The sequence below is a fragment of the Lucilia sericata genome, unplaced genomic scaffold (assembly GCF_015586225.1).
Source record: "Lucilia sericata isolate MDLA Ls3-8-SP2 unplaced genomic scaffold, ASM1558622v1 Contig000010F_arrow, whole genome shotgun sequence".
NCBI lineage: Eukaryota > Metazoa > Arthropoda > Insecta > Diptera > Calliphoridae > Lucilia > Lucilia sericata.
Genome location: NW_023994050.1, coordinates 427,386 through 453,203, shown reverse-complemented (window position 1 = coordinate 453,203; position 25,818 = coordinate 427,386). Strand labels below are relative to the sequence as shown.

At 29.7% G+C, this 25,818-nt stretch overlaps 1 protein-coding gene across 3 annotated transcripts in view; it reads right to left on the bottom strand.

The window, feature by feature from the left end:
• Nucleotides 1-25,818, bottom strand: part of LOC119603919 (lachesin) — a 139,975-nt gene that overhangs the window by 110,597 nt on the left and 3,560 nt on the right. For all 3 annotated transcript variants that reach the window (XM_037956217.1, XM_037956227.1, XM_037956209.1), the window contains one exon: nt 23,290-23,761. The gene's annotated coding sequence lies outside the window, so the exon portion shown is untranslated. The remainder of the gene's footprint in view (nt 1-23,289; nt 23,762-25,818) is intronic.

Sequence of the window (25,818 nt, the reverse complement as noted above, 5' to 3'; positions counted from 1 at the left end):
ATTGACGTCAGGACAAAAATTTTGAGAATTGGTATCTTAGAATAAACTAAATTTTAATTTTCGGTGGGAACATCAGCAACTTCAATTTTGGGCCACCCTAATAAACATGTTTAAATATACATATGGGCATTTCCACCGAAAAGTCTATTTTTTGTCACATCACGTCACGCACATTAATTGACAATATCTTAGGACCATTCTTTTTTATTGGTCGCACCTTTATCCTATGCATAGAGCTATTAGAACTCTACATAAAAATATAAACGAATTAAAAATATGTATATTGTTTCCCTAGATATAAGCAGTTAATTGTGCGTGACGTGATGTGACAAAAGTTGACTTTTCGGTGGAAATGACCATATGTAAATTGCCGCCAGACATTGTCTACTATGTTGCTTTTTCGGACTTTTTGACTTATGTTACGCCCTTTTGAATTTCATATTAATAAAGTCTAAAAATTTGCGACCATATATTTTGATACAGTGGACCATTTTCAATGAAAAAGTCGATTTAATATTTTTTGGTTGTTACGCCCTTCGCATTGCAGGTAACGAAATGCCTCTAGCTTCAGCAATCACGCAAAAGAAACCATTGATATCAAACAAAAATGTTATTGAGATTTTAGTAGTTTACCAACATGAATACATTTTTGCACTCCACAGTGTGTATGACCAGTAGATGTTTAAATTGCAGTAACAAACAATTTAAAAAAATCCACATAGGACTTTTTGTCAAAGATGGGAGCAACGTAATAAGCTCAAAATCCCTTTGCTTAGCCTTTACACTAACTGACCTGTAGTATAAAAACTTTTTATGATCAACACAGTCAATTTTATTAAAATATTTGTCCCTTTTTATTTTAATTACGATTTCGAATCCTGTAGGACTCATGTGTTATAAAATATAAACATAAAAATGTTCGGATTTAAAAAGCTTAGTATGGATTTTCAAATCTACTTTAATACTTACATATCTATGTACATTAGGGCTAGTTTTTTAATAGTACAATATATGTATGAATGTATGTATGCTTTTGAATAATTCTACAAGCCGTTATACCATGTATATACTCCTACTAGTTTGGCGTTGAGACCAATGATTTTTGTTAGAATCTTCGACTTCACTAGTTCCAAGGTTGTTCTATGACGTCACTAGTTCCAAGGTTGTTGTTTAAGAATCTGAAGTGGTTCTGTTTGCACTTATTATTTTTTTAGAACAAGTTCTAAAATTTTTCCTTTTTAGAACAAGTTCTAAAATTTTTCCTTTTTAGAACATGTTCTAAAATTTTTCCTGGGTTCTGGTATTATTTCAACAACTTAACTCCTATTTTCACAATATCTAGTTATACCCTACACCACTATAGTGGGAAGGGTATTATGCGTTTGTGCTGATGTTTGTAATGCACTATTTATTAGTACTATACCCACCTTAGAGTATACCGATTGATTCAAAATCACTTTCTGAGTCGATTTACCGTTGTCCGTCCGTCCGACCGTCCATGGAATACACGTTTCTTTTGACCCAAGAACGAAGCATATTGAAAATAGTTAAAATCGGTCCATTTTTTCCCCATACAACTGAACCTCCCAAAAAAGGCTTTTGAGCTCAAAATTATGTATAATATAAATGTGTCTCGATAAAAGTTCGCACAACTAAGTTTTATACAATCCTTGATGACCTTGCCGAAATGATTGAACCTTATTTGACCCTAGCCCCCATACAAAGCCCACCTCAGAAAGTGACTATTGCAATGAAATTTAGCACAGGCAAATATTATATAAATGCAGTCCATTTATCGCAGTCCATTTTATCGGGATCGGTCTACATTTTCTCCTATTTCCCATATAAAGCCTCTTTCAGAAAATTAGTTTTTTCAATAAATTGCTTAAATAAATCGGAACCAAGGTAATATTTAAGATAAATGCTTTATTATGAAAAATAAATCACATTCCATATTCATAACTGGTTTAGGGTATCATATCATACGCCCGACTATACTTTCTTACTTGTTATTTTTTAACTTTAAGATATATTGAATGTTATAATACAAAATTTGTGTTAACTGGAAGAATAACTACCGATTAAAATATAAAAACAATTTTTTTGGAACGATGCTTAAATGGAGTAGGAGCAAATATGGACCGATCTCCATAAAATTTGTTGAATTTTGTCGCGATATAAGTAAATTAATATTCTAGTAATTTTCGGAAGTCGGCTTTGGGTTTAAATAAGATCCGACCATTACGAAAAATGGCGGACTAATCAGTGCTTATAAAAACTAAACAAATTAGTTGGGGCGTTCAGTTGTATTAAGTCAAGGATTTCATCTCGCAAGCTCAACATGGCCATTTAGCTAGCAATTTAGGACAGAAAGACTTAATCGTCTCAGAAAATGATTCGAAGCCGATTGGTATACTTTAAGGTGATTATATGACAAATATAGTTTATCCTCCCTACTAAAGTGGTTTATGGTATAAATAGAAAAATTTTATTAAATTCTGCGATAATTGGTACTTTTAGATCTTGGGCCTATTCTAGGACTTTCGAGAACGCAAGACTATTGTTTTTCACTTGTTTTAATACAGATTTTTAAGGAAATAAATTATAATACAAATATAGAATGAAATGATTTGAATTAATAGGTTTCTCAGAATTTTGATCATATCTCGTTATTTATTTACAGATTTTGTTGATTTTAATTCGGAAACTTCTCGAAAGCAATATGTATTCGCTACTTATAAGGATTCAAAATATATAGTTACATCCCTAATGTAGATACACATATATATGTATGTGCACATATGTACTTAGGTATTCGTAAATACATATACTTATAGCTCACATAAACAAACCTACATACATACATATATTTGTATGTAAATAACATTTATTAAGTAGTATTGCGTATTAAAGTGATAATGGATGACATTAGTTAAATTGCAAATATATACAAACATACTTATGAACTCATAAAAATATACATACTTAATATTGTACAAAATACATTCCTACAAATATTTGTTTACAGTATTATTGAACATTGATGCTCATAAATAAATGGAATGTGATATCGCCTATTTACACCATCAGTGTCTTTTTTTGATTTTTTTTTTCACAAAACCCCATACTACCATTACCGCCGAAATAATTATTACAACTGGCATTGTCTAGGAGGCAATCAAGAGTTTTGCACCATATAAAGCTTCAGGATCGGATGGTATTTTTTCGTCTCATAGGTTTCGTATCATCTGTCAAAGATATTCATTGCATGATTGAAATTTGCATATACCGAAAAGAAAAGGCAGGATGCAAGGCTAATATTTATCCCCTAATTGGAAACCCCAGTTATGAGACATCAAGGTTTTATCGGCCTCTTATCCAATCCTTGGAATAGTTTCATATTGGCCGGGTGCTCCGTAACTTTATTAACTACATGATAAGGAATAAATAGATAAACCTTTTCTCAAGAAAGATGAAAATTGCAAAATATATTGAATGCTGTTTGCTGGACAAGAACATGCCGGTGACCAACAGTGTTCAGTAATAATGTAGGTGTAATCCTTGACCGGAAATTAAAATTGAGACTTCACATAAAAGATTGCAAGGCACATCGGTGCTGAGCGCTATGTAGATAATGTGTTGCACTTTTATAACCACTTACTTTTCAATGACTACTACATACCGTGGGTATTACTTTACAACTGTTTTTTACACACACAAAAGGAAAATTGTTTTTCTGTGTTAAAACCATTATTTGGTCCACAATAAAATAACTAAGCAGTGGTGTTGTGAGTAAGACAGCGAACTAACGAGCATGGAGTCCAGGTTCATATTCTCTGTGAGTATTTTTTTAAAAACAAAACAATTTTTAAATCCCTATTTATAAGTACTTATTTAAGATTATTTAAAAGTTTCCTAATAAATATTGGAACCATTGGGAAACATGTCAATAATATGATTTTAACTAGTTGTTTATACGGATACTCTAATATACATATCGTAGCATTAAACGTAAATGTAAACAAGGACCAACGGCTGTATAATACATATAAACATAATGCATAAAGTACCCAGCAAAAACATGGTAATGACTTGTACTTACTAAACAACTTATTTTTCAATGACTACTTCTACTACTTAGGTTCCTTAAAAGGAGTCTAATAATGACATACAAATAATATATTAAGTAAGTACTTACTTTCTAGCCTTGACATATTGTTGTCAAACTTTGTTTTTAACACAAACAAAAATAAATTATTTTTTGTGAAAACTAATATTAAACGCAGTGAACGTATACTCGTACGCAACTTTTTTTTCTAAAAATAAAACTACTTACTTAATTCCCTATTTGCAGGCTACCGTTGTAAGTACTTACCTAACTCCCTATTTGTAAGCGAGCGAAGTAAGTACTTGCTTCCAATGTCATCCCCGAAAGTAAATTTGAAATTTAAGTTTGTTTGATTTTCTGCAGACGATACTTAAAAGAAATTAACACTGACAAATTGTTGTGTTTGTGTGTTGAATGTTACTGTTTACATTTGTATTGAACAGTTGACAGCTTTTAAGACTTATATTGAGAACCATAATGTTGGTTTTGAAATCTAAGCACATTTGACACGAGTTAATGGAGCATCCAAGTATGACATTTACTGTGAAAACATTCATGTTAAACACAAAATATTTTTCCACATTTGTATCTAAATAATCATGTGTGTATATTTATGTACATATGTACATATTTCGGTGTGTAATAAAATTGTATCTGTATTAAATCCATAATAAGTATTACGGTATGTAGTATATAAAATATGTATGTTCAATAATATTTTATGTTGCCGTATATAAATTTATTTTACAAGTAGGATGTACGACTGAGTAAGTAAATGAATGAATGAATGAGTGAATATGACAAATACATCAAATAAATATTTATTATAAACAAATACATTAACAAACATTACAACATCTTCTGTTAAAACGTATATAGCTAACTTTTCGCATATTTGAACTTAACACACGTGTGAATAGAAAAATATGTGCATTCATTATTTTTATTGAAAATTGGGATTTTATTGAAAGTTGAATGGTATTCCTATATTATATACATACACAAAAAATTATAAATATGTTATGGTGATGTATGGTATGTATGTTACACCTATTTTTTCTTCAGATGTGTACATCCATTTATTTTTATGAAGTTTGTATGTAATACACACACAAGCACATTATATTAATACAATTATTTAGCATCTGGTACATTTGTAACTGGTGGAAGGGGTTGGTCAAATAGTAGGGATTTACTTTCAATTAATAAGTCAAAAAAATTAATACTCGTATATTGTCTACATTCTTTATAGTATTGTACACACATACATACATGCATATTTAAATACTCGTACTCATGTAAATATAAAGTACATAAAAAGCCATCTATTTTATGTTAAAGATCCCCCATTTAAAAATGATGAATGCGTTTTCACTGTTATAATCCAAACTGCCGCCATAAGTATGAACGAGAGGTAGCATTTGTACATATTTTTTCTGTTGTAAAATCAATGACATTGGCGGGCCATAAAAACCAACATTTTAAAATAAAATACAGACAGACAATTACCATAAATGGAAAAAAGAAAAAAATTAAAAACCAATTAATCATAATGCGTTCGTAAGTATTTTTTCCGGTTTTATTTATTTATTTGTATTATTTTTTCATTCGGTCAAGTTAATATTGATTGAAATCCATCGTTAAGGAAAACCAGTCAACAATGGTTTTTATGGTAAAATTATTTTAATTTATATTATTTTTTATACAAAAACCCCCTCCCCTATCTTTGACACTATAATATGTATGTAATTTTGATCTTCAATTTCATATATGTACGTACATATAAATATGTACATTGTACATATGTATATGTTCGTAAGTAAACTAATTGTTTAAATTTATTCACATACATAAATATAGTTTATTTACTACAAGACTGGCATATATACAAAAACATCGTTTCGAGAAAAACGGATTTGAATGTTTTATGAGATTTTACTATTTTTTAAATAACTTTTAAGCAAATCACGAATTTAAAAAATTTAAAAATGATTTAAAAAATATATGTTAAAATGTGGCCCGATCTTTGCGAAAATCCGCAGTTTCATTTAGACTTATATAAAACTATGATTTTTGTAGAGGTACAAGAACATTTAACATAATTATGAGCTCAAAAGCGCTATTCTTGGGGTCCGGTTGTATGGGGCTAGGTAAAATTATTGACAGATTTCAACTATTTTCAATAGCGTTCATCCTTAGACCAATAGAGGCTCTTGTGCCATATTTAATAAAATTATCTTGAAAATTGATGAAAGGTTTACATGGACACACGGACATAGATTATTTGACTCAAAAAATGATTCAAAAAATGATTTTAAGACCAATATTGATACTGGTGTTAAATATTTTTTACTTTTTATACCCTACACCACTTTAGTGGGGAGGATATATTGGGTTTCTGCTGATGATTGTAACATACAAAAATATTCGTCCTATACCCACCTTAAAATATACCAATCGGCTTAGAATCGTTTTCTGAGTCGATTAAGCTATGTACGTCTGTCCGTCCGTCCGTCTGGCTGGCTGGCTGTCCATGTAAACCTTACAGGTCGCAATTTTCAAGATAATTGGATGAAATTTGACACACACTCTTTTTTCGGCCCAAGGAAGAAGCCTATTGAAATTGGTTAAATCGGTCCATTATTTTACCTAGCCCAATATAGCCCAAATACCCAAAAGAGAAAAATCTCATACTGACTATTTAAAAACTGTTATGCATACTAACTAGGAATTTTTTTGTTGAACATGGTATTCATATGATTCCATTTTTGAATGATCATTCGCATTGTTTTAATTTCTTCTATTTATTACAAATTTAACGAAAGGAAAAATTAATTATATTTAAAAAACAAAAATTTTATTTCAAATTAAATTTATAATAGATTGAATTAAAAAAATCTTATGGAATTTAAGAAAAGTGGAATTTATTTTAATTAAATTTATAACAGATTGAGTAAAAACAAAATCTCTTCATTCAAAAGAAATTTAATATTTCAAAGGAATTAATTTAACCGGGACTTAATTCCACATCATGGAAAGCTTTAATAACTAATTTTTGGAAATAAAGCTTCTTAATGTTAATATCCAAATATGAATATTAAGTTCCAACAAAAAAATATGAAAATAATTATTTCGAAGCATTGCATGGAGGTCAATTCCGGCCGAAAATGATTTCTTGCAAAAATTTAATTCTGATAAATTTTTGATGGTTGATTATAGCCTAACACTTCATATCATACAATTTTAATCATATTTTGACCATTGCTTAACCAACCTCGTGACTGTTTATACATATGCAAAGTTGATAACACTTGCGTTAAAAATAAATACCAGGGAAGTTATACCATTTTATTGAAAGGTGGATCCGAGTAGAACAAGAATATGTTTTTGTAATTTGCCATACACCTCCAAAATCTTGACATAGGGAAAACCCCGGGTTTTCGTACTTTTAAGCACTTATAAGTCGGTATCTTAGTTGAATCTCAAGCGATTCCGAAAGAAGAGGCTGAGGCCTTTATAATGATATATTTGATGTTTAAGTAACTTAGAGAAATATGTATGTGTACATTTCATATTTTTATACCCACCATCAAAAAAGATGGGGGGTATATTGATTTTGTCACTGCGGTTGTAACACATCGAAATATTGGTCGTAGACCCACAAAAGTATATATATTCTGGATCCTTATTAAATTCTAAGACGATCTAGCCATGTCCGTCTGTCTGTTGAAGGCACGATAGGGTTCGAATGGAAAGAGCTAGAGACTTAAAATTTTCCACACAATTTCGCATAACATAAATAAATTTTATATGGGTCGCTACCAAATTATGTGAGAATCGGTCCATAATTGACCCTACCCCCCATATAAGGTCCCCTTCAGAAAATGACATTAACACTCATTACCGGCTTACAAATACTAATATAGCGATGAAATTCGACTTAAATATGTTTTATATAAGCCAAAATCTCTCTACCAAATTTTATGGGAATCGGTCCATAATCAACCCTACTCCCCATATAAAGTCCCCTTCAGAAAATGAATTCATCGCCCATTGCTGGCATAAAAATACTAGTACAGCTATAAAATTCGACATAAGTAAGTTTTATATAAGGCAAATTTGTAAGGATCGGTCCATAATTGACCCTACCCCCATAAAAGGTTCCCTTGAGAAATTTACTTTAACGCTAATTACTGGCTTAAAAAAACAATGAATTATGAACATCGGCCCACAATTGAACCAACCCCTGATATATAAAGACACCATTAGAAAATTACAAGTTCTTCATCGCTGTACTCGCCATAAAAAGATGTTTATTACAATTCTTCATTCCGAATTTTATGAGGATTGGTCTTAAGCTGACCATAGCCGTCAAAACATAATCTAAGTACAAAATCGGTCCATAATTGGTCATAGCTCCCATACAAGGTACCCTTCAGAAAATCACTTGAATGCACAATATTAAACACTTAAAGGCACACAACTCATTACCACATAGTGATATCTATAAAATAATTTTGTTATAAGTACTATTTTTGTACACAGAAATGTTATTTCAAAATTTTTTTACACTCGTTTCATATTTGGTCATAGATCCCATACAAGGTTCCCTTCCAAAAATCACTTAATTCATTACTAAATATTGATTTCGATACATTTAGCACAAATATTGCTCTTATATACATAAATCACACTATACAATTTTTTCACGATCGGTCCATATTTGGTCATAGCTCCCATACAAGGTCACCTCCAGAAAATCACTTGAATGCAAAATATTCATTACCAAATAGTGATATAGATACAGAATTTTGCCTTCGACGATCGGACCATAATTTGTCATAGCTCCCATACTAGGTCCTCTTACGAAAATCTCTTAAACGCACATTACTCATTACCAAATAAAGCTATTAATACAAAATTTTGCACAAATATTAGTTTTGTATACAAAAATTATATTTTAAGATTTTTTCACGATCGGTTCATAATATGGGTGCGATCGGTCCCATTCAAGGTTCCCCTCCGAAAATCACTTAAACACACATTATTTATTACTAAAGATATAGATACAAAATTTGACTGAAATATAGCGTTTATATAAAGAAATGTTACTTAAAGATTTTTTACGATCGGTCCCTAATTGGTCATATCTCCCATACTAGGTCCTGCCCCGAAAATTTGAATTTCCTTAAATCTTTCATACAAATTATTAAATATGGCGTTTGTAATGTTCAATAAATGTTGCAATTGTAACAAATTTAAACTGTCTAAATCTTGGGGTTTTTCTATTAAACACATGAAAAAACTTATTTCTGCAAATATTTGATCAATTAAAAAAATATTAATTTAAAAGTAGCTGGTGGAGGGTATTTAAGATTCGGCTCAGCCGAATATAGCACTCTAACTTGTTAAAAATTATTATTTTGTTAAATCGAAGGTCACGTACATAATTGACTTAAGCCTGATCTCCCTGATGTTTACAGTAAAACATTCCATTTACGGCATACGATTTGATGATGATGATGATGATATAAGATTCGGCATAGCCGAATATAATACTCTTACTTGTTGATTTTAGCTTTGCAGCATTTTTCTAGTTTGTAGATGTTTTTACAAAGTATTTTATATAGGAAACGTACTATTTATTAATGAACTAGCAAACGTAACTTTTTTTTTTTTTTTTGCTTTTAAGGTAGGGTCAATTATTGACCGTTTGTCAAAAAATTTAGTTGAGAATTAGGCCCTACAAAAATATTTTTTTTCAAATTACATTGCTTTACTAGCATTTTTAACCGAGTTATCAGCATTTAAGAACCTTATACGAGGGTTAGGGTCAAATATGACCCGATGTCCGCCATACTATACAGTAAAATGTCTGGGTACTGAGCTTCATATTTAACGTAATTATAAGTATTTAAGGAATTTTCTTTGAGGGCCACTTGTATGGGGGCTAAGCAAAATCTTCAACCGGTATTGCCCTTTGTCAGTACCAAAGAAACCTTACATATAAAAAATATTTGTGGAAAATTTCAGCTATTTATTTAAAAATATAAAGAAGTTATATACAACCGTGCATTGTTTTCATGTTTCTATAAAATATTTAAAAGTCGAAAATTTATTTAAATGTTTGTATTTCCTATAATATTTTTGTTCGGTAATTCTTTGTTTCATTACTTTCCTATTGTTTGGTCAAGCGGTATATGTATATAATATTTTAATTTTGTTTAAATATTTAAATCACTTTAATGGAGAATGGTTTTATTTATTTATTTACTTTTTATTTATTTTTTTTTTTGGTACATTCAAACATATATTTTATTTTTGCATTAAATTTAAAAACAAAAGCAAACAAGAAAAAATCTTCAGATGAAATGCATTTTATGCTGTTTCACTGAAATACCAAAGTGTAAACTTTCTTTGGATTCTTATATTTTTCATTTCTTATTCTTTTAGCACTAGACGATAAAATTAGTTTATCATGACGTTTGTAACAAATCGATTTTGTTAGGATGAGTCTTATTTCATTTATTAGAGTCTAAAACTTACTTGTGTAAAATTTTAGACTTTATTGGAAAACGGGGCAATTCTGGTCAAAGATTTGGTCAAATTTTAATGGTATAATTTTTGAAGAAATCAATAACAATCCTATTCTTTACGCAATTTTACACTTTTCATTTGATTACCGGCACGGGATCCCGTAATTCAATAGGGCCTCAATTTTAAACCAGTTAATTTAAGACAATATGAGATCCATCCAAGCAAAATTCATATTTTTGTGGCCTTCTAATGTACATATAAAGCAACATATGTATGTAGAAGAGCTATACATATTGTAATAAGTACATACATACATATACTGTAGAATACATATGTATAATATTATATTATTTAATTACACATATTATGTTATATTCTGTTTTTTTTCTCAAAGGGACTTAATCGTTTTGACAAGTGGAGCATCCATATAATGATTAGAAAATTAAAAATGTATATGTATATAAACCTTGTTATCAAATAGACTGTATATGTATGTATATGTACACACATATTTGTATGGGTACTTTAAATTCGACCCAGCGGTATGCAAATTTTATACTTGTTTTTCTTTTCGAAATTTTTTCATACATTTATGTTCTTGTCGAACTTGAGTAAAATTCTTTTAGCAACTTCTTGTTTTCATTTTTTGTTCATTCTTCTTGTTGCAAAGTTTTAACTGAAAAATTTGTTTAATTTTTTTTTTTTGCATTCGTTCCTTATTTGGATTTTTTTGTCTAAAATTCGAGTTAAATTTGTTTGTAATAAAAGCAAAAAATAGATTGAAATGAATGACGATTTATGCAAAGTTTTTGATAAATTCATTTTTGTTTATTGACGTTATGTAGTGACATTCAAAAAATTGATTTGTCATGTTTAAATTGCCTTTATAATAACTTGCGACACACGTGGATACTTGTATGTTTTAGAAATAACTAAAACTGTAGAAAATGATATATTTTTAGTTTTTTATTACAAATATAAATTGAAAGTTGAATTCTGAAGAGTTTGGTTCATAATTATCTCAAGAAATCCTAATAGGAAGACTTCTGAAAAATCACTCTAATGAAAATCATATTAATATGGATACATGACAATGTTTTGAAAGTAGCCTACACCACTATAGCAGGGATGGTATTGTGCATTTGTGCTGACTTAAAAATATTGGTCCTACACCCACCTTAATGTATACCAATCGGCTCATAATCACATTCTGAGTATATTAAGTTATGTCCTTCCGTCTGTGTGTCCATGTAAACTTTGTGCGCACTCGACATGTCACAATTCTCAAGATTATTTGAATCAACCGTACTTTCGAATAGGGCTTTAACATATTCACTGGTGTAGACTATCATATGGTCGGCCATGCCCGACTATACATTCTTTCAATATATGTAAATGCTTGAAGGGTTCAAATTGTTTCAGTCTTAATTGTATGTAGTCAATTAAGACTGATTTTGACTCCATAAAAAACGAAGAGACAGTCAGAAAACTAGTCCAAAGGAGCCTATGCACGGCAATAAAATGTTTCCTTAAGTTTGTTTTTTAAGTGTCCTCTCTTTAGATAACTTGGGAACTGTAAGGTGACGACTGTGTTCACTCTCTCGATAATGTCTCGGCTGTCTTCATTCTCGTTTACAAAGAGTACATTTGTGACAAATTACGGCCAACCAGGTGGATAGACGTTGGTGGAAATAAGTGTCCTTTTCGAATGCTTTGACTCCTTATCGAACTGCTGGGTATTTGCAGATAAATATAGTTTTTGTATTCCAATTCCAACAAAATTAAAAAAAGTGTCTCAAGATATATAAAACTCATGCACATTTTTTTTATTAAAGAAAAAATAGCAATGGTAATTTTCCGTGAAAAACAGGGCCATAGAACTACTGTTCCCATGATTTTATTATAGCCGTTCGGATTTTTTGTTTGAAAGCTTTGAAGTTAAATTTCTCAAACCTACTACGAAATTAGACTTTTTAAGCCGCAATATTATATGTGGCCTCTGTGATTTTGAGGCAATATTTGACACAAGTATTTTTAGATTTTGAAACATTCCATTACCTCAAGACGAATTCTATTTAGTTTGATCCGAAATATTGAGATATATTGTACAATGTACATTGTTAATGGCTAAATTTAATAAAATATTTTCACGGAAACCTATTTGGGGTTAATTCATTATACATTTTTGGAACAAAAAAAATCTGTATTCGTAGTAAAAACCAACTTAATATTCCCAAACAACAAAATGAAAAGCTAGAGTAAAAACACAAAGAAAAACAAACAACGAAAATAAAAAACGACAAAAGTTTTCCTTTTGCATTATTAATGCATTTAAACATATAAATACAAAATAGTAAATACGAGTATAAAAAACTTTTAAACATTTAAACCAATTTAAAACTATTATTGGTCTGGTAAAAAATGCATACACACACGCATACATAACCCAGCAGTACGTGGTGAGTGTGAAATTACCAAATCAGCTATATGACTAGTAATTTTGTATATATGTTTGTATGTACATGGAATAGGTAAAAGTCATTTGAAAAGTCACTTCGATTATAAATAGACAAACCTTTGATGGGTTAAATAACTACGTTCTAAGGGGATAATACTAAAATGGATACACATTGACTCCTTGTAAATCTGGTAGGAAACAACAAAGTTGTCGAAATTAAAAACCAGTGGGATGAGATGAATGAGATGGAAATTATACAAATGATGGTGGTGGTGGCAAAAGTAATGACAACAAGAACAAACATAGTTAAATGCATCGAAATTTTCTAAGAAGAAGAGAGGAAAAGTGAACTCTTTTCCACTTATTTTTGTTTGTTTGCTCTTGTTTTTATTATTTTTTGTTAAGTCCGTAATGCCAAAATGAATGAGTTTTTTTTTTTGTTTTCCTTTTTTGGCTGGTGAAAAGATAAAATGTGATTTGACCCAATTTACGCATGCATGAAGTATCCGAGAGAAATTCTACAATCTACAAATTTAAGGTGAATGTGTGTAAAAGGGAGTAGGACCACCCCAAAAGTTTAAAATAATAACAAACATCGGCGCATATTTGAGGAATAAAAAAAAACAAACACAAATTTTATTTCATTGTGTTTTTGATGAGTAGATTCCCAAATGACTTTCTGAGTCGATTAACACGAGTTACTCCTTTTGTCCGACGGGCTGGCTGGCTGTCCATTCAAGCCTTGTTAGATATTTTGATGAAATTTGTGCCCTATTGAAATCGTCCCATTATTTCACCTTGCCTCATACAATCGCACCTTTCGATTTTGGTAATGATCGATTTTCTTTTGACCCTAGCCCCTATACAAACTTCACTTTATAAAATGACGTAAAAGGTTATAATTAACTTATTACTATTGCGATGAAATTCAACAGAATTAACTATGACCCTAAATCCCATACAAAGTCTCTTTTAAAAAAACATTTTTTCATCAATAAATCGGAATTAAAAATTTTGGAAAGTCACGCAAATAATGGCAAAAAGAGACAACACAAATATCGTTATATCTGCAATTGAATGGTATAAATAGCTTAAGAATCAAAACAAATTTAATTTTGATTAAATTAACAAATTGGAAGATTTAGTGCTTTTTGGTACTGGGATTGCAAGCCCCACACAGGACCAAATTCGGGTTAATATTTTGATATTTTTATTAAAACGTATTTTTGTACAAATTAATATTACTTCCCAGCAAAAAAAAAAAAAAACTTCCAAAGAAGTAGAATTTATTCCATGGAAGTACTGAAAAAGACCTGAAGAAGTGATGTTTTAACACAGGTTTGTCACAGGAGGGACGTCTTTTTTATTTGATTCCAAATTCACTACTTCTGAAGTCATTCTTAAGAAGTAATTTTTATGCTCTTTTTTTGAAGTTATTCGAAAGTGAAATTTTATTATTATAGAATACAACTAATTTGACTTAAATAATATTAACATTAATTAGGGTAATAGACACATTTAATACAAAAGCCCAAATATAACATTTTTTATCTCATAAAAATTTAAGAAAAAAAAATATATCTTCAACATTGAAAAAATAGAATTATTTTCGCTTCTTCGGAAGTCTTTAAACATCACTTCCTCGGAAGGTACAAAAATTCATTTAGTGCTACTTTTGAAGCGGTAGTAAATGTTATTCTTTTGGAAGTACTTCGTTTTATTTTGCTAAACTTTCCATATCATTAATAAAGATTGAACCCACCATAATCGAAACATTTTTAACATTTATATTTTAAAAACTAATTGACCAATTAAAATAAAATTTTGGATTTTAATGGCCTATAGTCTCCTATAGGCCAGTAAATAGATTTGTAATTGTTACTATTATTGTAGGAGAAAACTTGTTTTGCACGGATGTGATAAAAATTAACAACTAAAAATCTATTTATTGATATGAAATTAGAAGACTATATGCTAATCAAATCCAAAATTTAATTTTGATTGTGCTATTAGATTTGGAGATATCAACGATTAAAAATTGTTCGATTTTGGTGGGTTTAACCTTTATCTTTAAGGGCCAATCTTTAGGTGAAAGATTAGCGATTAAATTAAAATTAATCCTCGAAAGTTGTTTTTGAGTACTCAATTAGTTAATTTTGTTTGCAAGTTTAAGCGCCCAATGGAGGTGGTTTAAACTTAAGCATGAAATGCAAAAGTGTAAACAGCTGATGCAAAAGAATTAATACAATTTTTATAGATATAAACATTAAAGTGTTATATTTATTGATTAGTATAAATTACGCAAATTTAAAATAATTTTTTTTTGTTTTAAAGTCTTCTTCTTTTTTATAAAACATTCATTGTTTTGATAACAAACAGTTACATTTTCTCTTGTTTTGTATTGCAACAGTGCAAAGTTTAATCTTGTACTCAAAAACATCAAAGGGGATTAACATTAAATTTAATTTTAGATTAACTAATCTGATTATTAATTGGCATTTGATTGCCAACTCAAAAACCCGCTCTAAGTGTGTTGAGTTGTTATTTAAAACTAAAATAAGAAATATACACTCATATCGTCAATAGAAGTCAAACTCGTGTTATGCATTCAGTCACCTCGAAATTAAATTTGCTATTGTAAAAAGGGAACATATTTGGAGTGATAATTTGATTGACGCTAGAGGAGATACGGTAAATTAACTTATTTAATTAAAAAATCTACATTGATTCATTCGCAAAAAATTTCCTAAAAATTAAGCATTTTGCAAAGGAGCAGTTGTGTTTTTTATTTTTGTTTTTGTTGTTGTACCTAATTCTTTTTAACTAATTATGTATTGAGATCTCGATTTTCTATGGTGGGAATTGGATAAGAAAATCGTAAATACATACATATGTATTTGTATTAACCTGAATTATTGACATGTTTTAGATTTTTCTAAAATGTCATTACCAGATTAAAATTCCAAAAGTGGAGTAATCTTTGTTTTTTAATAAGAAAAATTTTAGGTAAATACTATATAAATATAGAAATTTAAATTTGTTTGATATTTATTTTAAAAAATAAACACAAAAATTCTAGGTTCCATATCTGAGACTTTCCATCTCTGTGTTCATATAAACTGATAACTTGACGAAAATTGACACACACACTCTCTAACTCTAGCCCCATACAAAATATCCTTCAGAAAAAGCCTTTAACGTCCATTCACTTGGAGACATTACCCCACGATAAAATTCAGAATAAATATAATTTATACAAAAATATGTACATCCGTTCACCAAATTTTATGAGGATCGGGCCATTTTTTACCCTCGCCTCCATATAAACCCTCTTTCAGAAAATCAATTTTTAATGATTTTTTTTTTTTAATATTTTAAAGAAACATTTTAAATATTTTTAATATACTCGAAATTGGTGTAGGGTGTCATATGGACGATCATGTCCGACTATAATTTCTTGTTTTAATTCGCACATATTCGTTGTTTGAATGGAGCTACCCAGCAAAATCTTTACTTACCTGTTAAGTAGGGTAGAAGGGGGATCATTCGCCATAGGGGCACATCTGCCAAAGCGAATTACTTGAAAACCGAGAAATCGATTTTATCGCATTATCAAATTTTGTTTGCGTTTATCGATTATCTATCATCCCTGAAAGTTTGAAAGATTAACTTTACATATGATGGGAGGCAGACGTGATTAATTGTTTTTCAAAGGGCTGTGAAAATATTTCACTGTGTGAATTTTTTTGTGCTAACTTTTTTAATTTTTGTGATAGAAAAAATATATTGGTCAGTGATAGAACGTCAATAATAGTGAATAATAAGACATAATAATATTTTCGATAATATAATTTGAAGCCCGAAAAAAATTGAAACTAAACCACAGAACTGCCCGTGGGGCACATTCGCCAAATATATGTAATGCTTTTGATGTAGAACAAAATTTGGTTAAAATATAGAAAAAAAGTCAGTAATAATTTGTTTAAATTTTTTGTTAATTTATGTGAAATAAACAATAAATATCTAGTTTATTATACTTTGTTTAGTGAATTAAAATATAAAAAAGCAAAATAAGTTTTTATTTTTTAATTTTTTTGGCTTATTTTACTAATGACAAATCTGCCCCATCCCCTTGGCGTATTTACCCCATGGATGGGGCGGTATCGCCGATTTTGGTCAGTGCGGAAAAGTTAAAAAAATATGTGCATGAGGATGACTTAGGAAAGATTGAAAGGGATAAAACTGAAGCCAACATATCTAAGTATCTGAACCAAGACAAAAATTAAGAATATGTATTGTGGTTTTAATTTGAGGCCGCCTCAAAAAAAGTGGCTACGGTCCCCCTTCTACCCTACTTAGGCATGTAATATTGGAGAAAAATGTAAGTACTTAACTACTTAACAACGACGAACAAAAAATAACTGGTTACAGATGTGCTTACCCGACTTTCCCGTATTTAAAACCGGCTTTACAGTAATTTTCTATCTCTACTCAATGCTCCATAGAAAAGTTATGTTATCATTCTATCTAGAATTGTTTTAACACAAATGTAAAAACCAACATTTCTTAAAAAAAAACTTCTAATATTGACTAGGGTTAGAACTACTAACTAAATCCTAATTAGATATACACTGAAAAAAATCCATGCCTAATATATACGAAAATATATATTTATGTAAACATTTTTGTTCATTTTAAAATAATTTTTCTAATTTTAGTTAAAAATTATTCTTCACACGAATTTTTCATTATTTTTTATGAAAATAGTTCGAATTATATAATACTTTTTCTTAAATTTTATAAAAATGTTGTAGTTTTATTTATTGATAATATAATTAATATCATTATGTTTAATTTCGCTACAATTAAAAAAAAAAATAATACGAATAGCTTTCCTACTTTCGTAAAAATAGAAAAGGATTTTATTAAATAACATTTCGTATTATACACGAAATTTTTGTAAATATTACGAAATGGATTATTTTCAGTGTACGCTATAGACAATTCACTACAAATCCTATTGAAAAAATTAATTAATGTTACGAAATTTTTTTTTCGTAAAGTTGAGCATGGATTATTCTCAGTATACGCTATAGACAATTGATTACAAATCATTTATTTTGAATATTATAAGCGCACATTTTTAATTTCTTAGTGTAAGGTAAATCTTGCATTATTTTGTTAAGTAAAAAATAAAAACTACAAAATTATTCTGAAGTATTAAATGAAATACACCGAAAAAACTATATAAATATCCGAAATATTTACGAAAATGTACGCATTGAAAATTAATATGCCATTTCAGGAATTTTGCAAGAAAATATATTGCTATATTGCTATATTTTAAGTTATTATTTTTATATTATGTAAAACTGTTTTCTGTTAACTGTAATAACCAGTAAATATCACACTGTACAATTGATAGAGATCAATTCCAATTTTCCATTCAGTTTTTCTTAATAATGATTTCAACGCTGAAATCTATTGATTGTTAATAAGATAGGAATTTTTTAATTAAAAAGAGACATGTTAACATTTTTATAAATTGCCCTATAATATATAAATCAAATTTTCCGGAATATAGCCAAATTTAAAACGCCTTTGATATACTTATTGTGTTTTTTAATTTTCCGTTGGATTGAGTTTATAAAAAAATCTAGTAAAAGTATTTTTAATTTTCCTATTTTTTCCTAACGAGCTGGATTGAGCAACCAGCGAAATGGGATTCGGAACCAGCTTATCCCCCAATTATAATTTTTATATCCACCATCAAAAAAGATGGGGGTATATCGATTTTGTCATTCCGTTTGTAACACGTCGAAATATTGGTCATAGACCCACAAAAGTATATATATATTCTGGGTCCTTATTAAATTCTAAACTATCGAGCCATGTCCGTCCGTCTGTCTGCCTTTGAAAACACGATAGAGTCCACAAATATTCTCTATAGGTAAGGTTTGTTTGGTATTGAAAATGGGCAATATCGGTCCACGTTTTCGGATAACTGTTTTAAAAGTACGAGTATAGCAATGAAATTCGACATAAATAAGTTTTATATGATCCAAAATCTCCCTACCAAATAATTGACCCTACCCTTATATAAGGTCCCCTTCAGAAAATGACTTTAACGCTCAATGCTGGCTTAAAAATACGAGTATAGTGATGAAATTCGACACACATAAGTTTCAATGAAGCCAAAATCTCTCTATCAAGTTTTATGTGGATCGGTCCATAGTTGACTCTACCCCCCTTATAAGGTCGGTATTCAAAAAATGAGTTTAACGCTCATTACTGGCTTAAAAATACTAGTATAACTATGAAATTTGACATAAGTAAGTCTCTTATGATCCAAAATCACCCTACCAAATTTTATGAGGATCGGTCCATAATTGACCCTACTCACCATTAAAGGTCCCCTTCAGAAAATAACTTTAACGCTAATTACTGGCTTAAAAATACGAGTTATAGTGATGAAATTCGACAAAGTTTCAATAAAGATAAAATCTCTCTATCAAACTTTATGTGGATCGGTCCATAATTGAACCTACCTCTCATATAAGGTCCCCTTCAAAAATTACTTAAACGCATGGTATAAAGAAAACAAGGTAACTCCGTTCTCTCTTAATGAAAAATTTTTTGACGTAAATAAGATTTTTTGATATTTAGTTTTTGAAACAAATAAATAAAAACGTTGCCACACAGTTTAAAAGGGAAATTATATTTAGGAAATCAGAATTAAAAAATGTGTAATTTTGTTTACTACAAAAGTGTAACTGTTGTGAATTGCATATATAAACGATTATAAATACGTTTTAATAAATGTTTTATTATTGTTTTATATTTTTATATAAACTAACACTTTACAAAGAACGAATGAAGGTGATTAACCATAAATTCGCTGGAATTTCTTCTACTCAATGGTAATTTCTTGGTGGCGTATCATAATTTCCAGTGACACAATGTCCATGGACATTATGACACTTTTAAAAAAGAAAAGTTTTGGAAATTTTATTTAGATTTAAAGGGACACTCTCATCCCGAAAAGAGTTGCTCCTAAATTTGGTGTCTGTTGCATTTTGAATTGGATTAAAAAAGTGTCCTCGTAAGGGGGTTTTAAATTCTAGGGTATTTCGAATACCGGTTTCGCTATATTAAGACATTTTTGATAAATGTACTTTTTTATGTCCTTTTGCTCGTAGACATTGTGACACTTTTAAAATTGTCAACGTCCATAGACACTATGACTTAATTTAGTGTGTCATATCGTCCATAGACATTATGACACGCCACCTAATTTCTTTATTTGGTTTTTAAGGGACTTCAGGACGTGCTTCTGAATTGCTAAAAGGTACTGGTTGATTTACTGGTATTCCTAGATCTTGTCGCCTGTGTGCAATGAAAATCGAAAATAGAATAAACTGGCATATTCCGCTTTAAAGTCAGGTCAAAATAAGGATATTTTCCTTCTTGTAAAACGTAGTATGCCACTGGATTAAAAGGGATATTATTAGACTTTACAGTGTAAATAAATGGCCTACCGGACATACACACACACAATATATACGATGGTCCTGAAGAAGTAAAACTATCAAATATCGTGAGCGCTGCAAGATTAGTACGATATAAAATTGATCAGAACATTTTCGATATTTATTAAACAAAATTATATTCTCTAGAACAACGGTTCCCAAATGGGGGTCCGCGGACCCCTAGTGGTCCGTAGTAAAATCCTAGGGGGTCCGCGAAGACGAACGAAAAAAGCCATGAATAAACAATATTCTGCTTTTATATGTATGTACAAATATCTCCAATTTTTGTGCAATAATCCCAAATTTTTTGGTGACTTTTTGAATTTTATTTTTTCTGTTGTTTATCAGGAAGAAGCTAGGCCCTACAAATTTATTGTATAACTTTTATAAAGTAAAGTACTGCGTGATTTGTAATTTTTATTTCCTGTATATGTACTGAAATAATGGTTTTTATTTCAGACAAATAATACTCTGCCTTACAATTAAATTAGGGATACAGGTATTCCGGAGTATGAAGTTCAATTCAAAGACAAGCTTATTACAGATTTAAGTTTATCAAATTGTAAGCAAAAGTGTTCTCGTTTGAAAGGACTAAAATTATATATTTCCAAAACAGAGGTGACTCTTTATGCATCTCTTTATAAATATTCCAATCCGACGTGATACACAGATTTTAACTTGATTTTGTCGACCAATACATATTATTAAATTAACATCAGAAAATCCATAGCGTTTCGCGTAAATATGTAGCCAAAAACCATGAAGTAAAATAATTCGTTGGTATTTTAAAATTCAAATTTAAGTTCCAAATTCACAGTACTTTAACAAAGAGTTCAAATCATATATTATGCGGATAACGCATTCCGCAACAACATAGAAGAAGTCCAACTTTCTTATATTATTTTCCCGAAAACTTAGCTCACTTACTCAGTTCACCCTTTGCAATCGCAACAAATTTTTGAAACGTGACTCCTTAAGCACATGTGACAATATTTGATAAAGAAACCTTTTCGCTACCTTGAAGAAAAATGAACATGAAAGATCTCACGATCATAAAATTAAACATCATGTTAACATATCAACAAAGAAGTCATTCTATCTTCAAAACATGCAATTGAAAACCTATCTGAAATATTATATATTCTCAATGTACGGGAATATTTTATAGATATGACATCTCTACATTTATTAGACCTAGGGAATAATGGACTAGGTCAATTTTCGGATGGACAATTATTTAGAACAATAAGATATCAAAATATGTATGGGGGTCCGCGAAATTAAATAAGTTCTTCAAGGGGTCCGCGAAGTAAAAATCTGTGGGAACCGCTGCTCTAGAACAAAGACGTCAGCAACTTTCTTCTTTGATGGTATGTTGAAACTCCCATATAATGCTGGCCAGTGAGACTGGCCAACATCTCCCGACACACAAATTTGGAAGCAACAGACTTTGGTGGATAGTATTATTTGATTTATATTTTGTAATCTCACGGATTATTTGTTTTATTTATAATATTTTTTAATTTATGTTTGAAAAAATATTTTTTACAGACATTTGAAAAAGAAATATAAAAGTAAACAAAAAACATAGGTTTTTAAGGTAGATATGGTAGCACGATTTTAAGCAATAAAATAATAATTCGCCCAAACGTCAGAAGTTTAATATGGCTACAAAAAGAGAGAACGGCTATACCTTTATTTTTTTCTACTATGCTTAAACGATAACTTAAATACGAGCAAAGCGATGAAATTCGACCCAAGTAAGTTCCTTGCGAACCAAAATCTCTTAACCAAATTGTATGTGGATCGGTCCAGAATTGACCTGACCCCCCTATAAGATCCCCTTCAGATAATTAATTTAATGCTCATTACTGCCTTAAAAGTAAGAGTATAGACATGAAATTGGTCATAAGTAAGTTTCTTGCGAGCCAGAACCTCTCTACTGACTTTTATGAGAATCTGCATATGATTGACCCCCATATAAGCTCCCCTTGAGAAAATGACTCTCATATAAGGTCCTCTTCAGTTAATTTGATGAGTAATATCACCCTGATGTTTTTAGGGGAGCATTCCTTTTAAGGCATACGGTTTGATGGTGGGTATATGAGATTCGCCACAGCCGAATATAACACTCTTACTTGTTTCTATTCAAAATGTAACTTTAATTAGAGGTTTGGAATTTTTACCACAATATACATTAAGTTACTCATAACATCATTTTATTGATAAAAACTTATTTTTCACAATTACATAGTCGAAAGTATTAATACTTCCAAAAGACTATTCTTACATAAAAGATGTAAGTACAAAAGGAAAACATATAGCTTTTCAGATATAAGGCTCTTTCTTTACAATGATATGTTTCAGACTGACACTATTCGATCGTTTGAGATTGGTAATCAACAGTAATCGCTTTTCATACCAATTAGTTAGATACTATCGGCTTTGAATGAACAACTTATATTAGGCCACATTTATAAATTCAATAAAATCCGTGACTGAAATGATTGGATTCCTTTTAAGGATGCTAATTACTCATTGCTCTTGTTTAAGAATCTCTGATATAACATTGAAATGGTTTATATCTATTTTCTCTTAATTATTATTATTATTTTTTTTTTTTTTGTTAAATGTAACTTTAAGTAGTGTGTACTTACTCTTAATTACCCAACGAAAAGTATTATACTTTGAATATGTATAAAAATATTTTGTTGATATGCTGCCGTTGTAGTTTTTGTAGTAAGTAGTAATGCATAGCAGAAGTATGTAGTAGCAGTTGTTTCTGTTTTTTTTACAGTAGTTTTGTTAACCGTGTGATCACTGTTTCAGATAGAGAAGAGACGAAGCTGTAGTAGAGTTTTTGCAGATATTTTCATTAAATATGTATGAATATTCAACTATACAAGGTGTGCATGTAAGTAGAGGTAAGTAGTGAGTATTCGCATGCATGACATGCCATTTTTGCTGATGCGTTTATTTTTGTTTTTAATCTTTTAACGCTTATTTAAGTTGTTTTACTCCTTTTATTCAGTTGTTGCTGTTGTTTATTTATTATCTGTTTTTTTGTTGTAAGTTTTTTATGTTTTATTCATACAAACTACATATTTATTTTGAAGACATGGTGTTGTACTAATTAATGATGGCATGTTTAACATACACAAACAAATACAAATACGAATCCAAGAGCATACAAAAATTTAAGAAAAAAGAAATAATAAGTACAGTGAATAATATCTAGTATTATAAATTATTAGACTTTCCCGAATTAAATTTATGACTTAAAACTTTTTCACAAAAATGTAACACAAACTTATTAAACTGGGCCAAAGGTTAAATAATAATTGAATAAAACTCGAAACTATTTCGAACAAATATAAAACTTTACTATATGACCGGTTGCGATCCCCGGAAAACATACATATTTGGATTTTGGTCCTATTATTTCTTGGGCTTCGATTGTGAATAAACATTATATTTTTATTAATATATGTATATTTAAAGTTATATATGGGAGGATCGTCACAATTGTATATTAATTAAACAAATATCTAATACACTCTCACCAGTTAGGTCTTTGACAGGGGACTTAGGTCTTTGACAATCCCTTTCGCCTATATACGACTATATGCTATAATACTTTTTTTCGACGGATTTTATTTTTTTAATGTTGCTACATACATATAGTACGTATATTTTTTGACTCGATTTTTTGATTTTGCTTATACATACCTATATGGGAGAATAAAACAGTAGTAAATAAGTTTAATTTCGCTCATAGTTTACGGATTCTGAAATGGAAACTTTGAGGCCTAATGCTTTTCAGATTATTATAGAAAATAAAACCGGCAAAATAATTAAGAAAAATATAATAAAGAAAAATATCTTCTTTAGTTTTTTTCCTACAATAATGTTTTAAACATTATCGAGTCCTTAGGCTTATTATCTTGTCGAGATATAAAGTTGCCCAAAACCATTTCGAAGGTGCTGCTATACATTTTTTAATTAATTTCCACAACATGTTTGAGTCATGATGAGTCTAAATTTGTATCAAAAAATCAAAATGAGTGAGGATTAAGCCTTTCAATATAAAAAAGAAATATGAAGAGTACCCCGGCTTTTAAATATTATGATATATGACTCATGGCATGGGTACATAATTTAACCCTAGGAGCGGATAGCTTACTAAAAATTTTCGAATAACTGGTAAGCAATATACCAGCATATTTAATAAACATTTTGAAATTCATTAAAAATAGCCTCGGGACACTTCATTCCTCAACATATTAATGACACCAAGCACACAACAAAGATAAAAACATTGTTGGAAGAAGAAAAAATCCTGAAAAATTGAATTGTTATACTAGTCGGATCACCGCCCTATATTTAATAATTTTGGACATAAAATTACACTAGTTTACAACGATTTTGCTCATGATATAAAACCTATATGTATTTCTTTATTTTGGCCGTCTAAGTCCAAAAAATGGGTTAATGAAGACCTAAATTTTATATTATTGAATATTTTCTGAGTTGATAGTTAGGTTCACAAAACATTTGCAAGCATCCAAAAATCAATTCTCATTTTCAAATATTTTTCATCACTACTGAAGAAGGATGCTTAACAGAAACCACTTTATTTCAAAATTTCGACGTACCTACAGGAAAAAAATAAAAATTGTTAATTAACCACCGGACAAAGACCTTTCCAAAAATATATGTTTCATTCCATGAGCAAACAAAAAATATTGAGTCAAAATCGCTTAAAGAGATCCAAAAATGATGATTTTAAATAATGATATATAAAATGTATACTTGATTTTGCCCGACAAAAAATAAAATAAAAAAAGTCGAATCACCCACCAATTTTCCACATTTTTATCTTTTAGTCTTTCTGACTTTATACTTCAGTCCCAAATATAAAATTCTATAATAGTGGCCTTTATTTTTAACAGCAAATAATTGGTATATGTATGCAATTATGATTTTAATAATAAATTTAATAAAAAATCGTTTAAAAATTGTTTAAGTTATTAAAAATTCTTCCGAATTTTTAGTGTCACAAAACACTTAAATGAGAAATATTAAAAAAATTACCAAATATTGGAAAATATTCTAATAAAGCTATGTCATTACATTAAATATATTCGTATTAACTTCAATGTGAGTTTTTATCCTCATTAGATAGT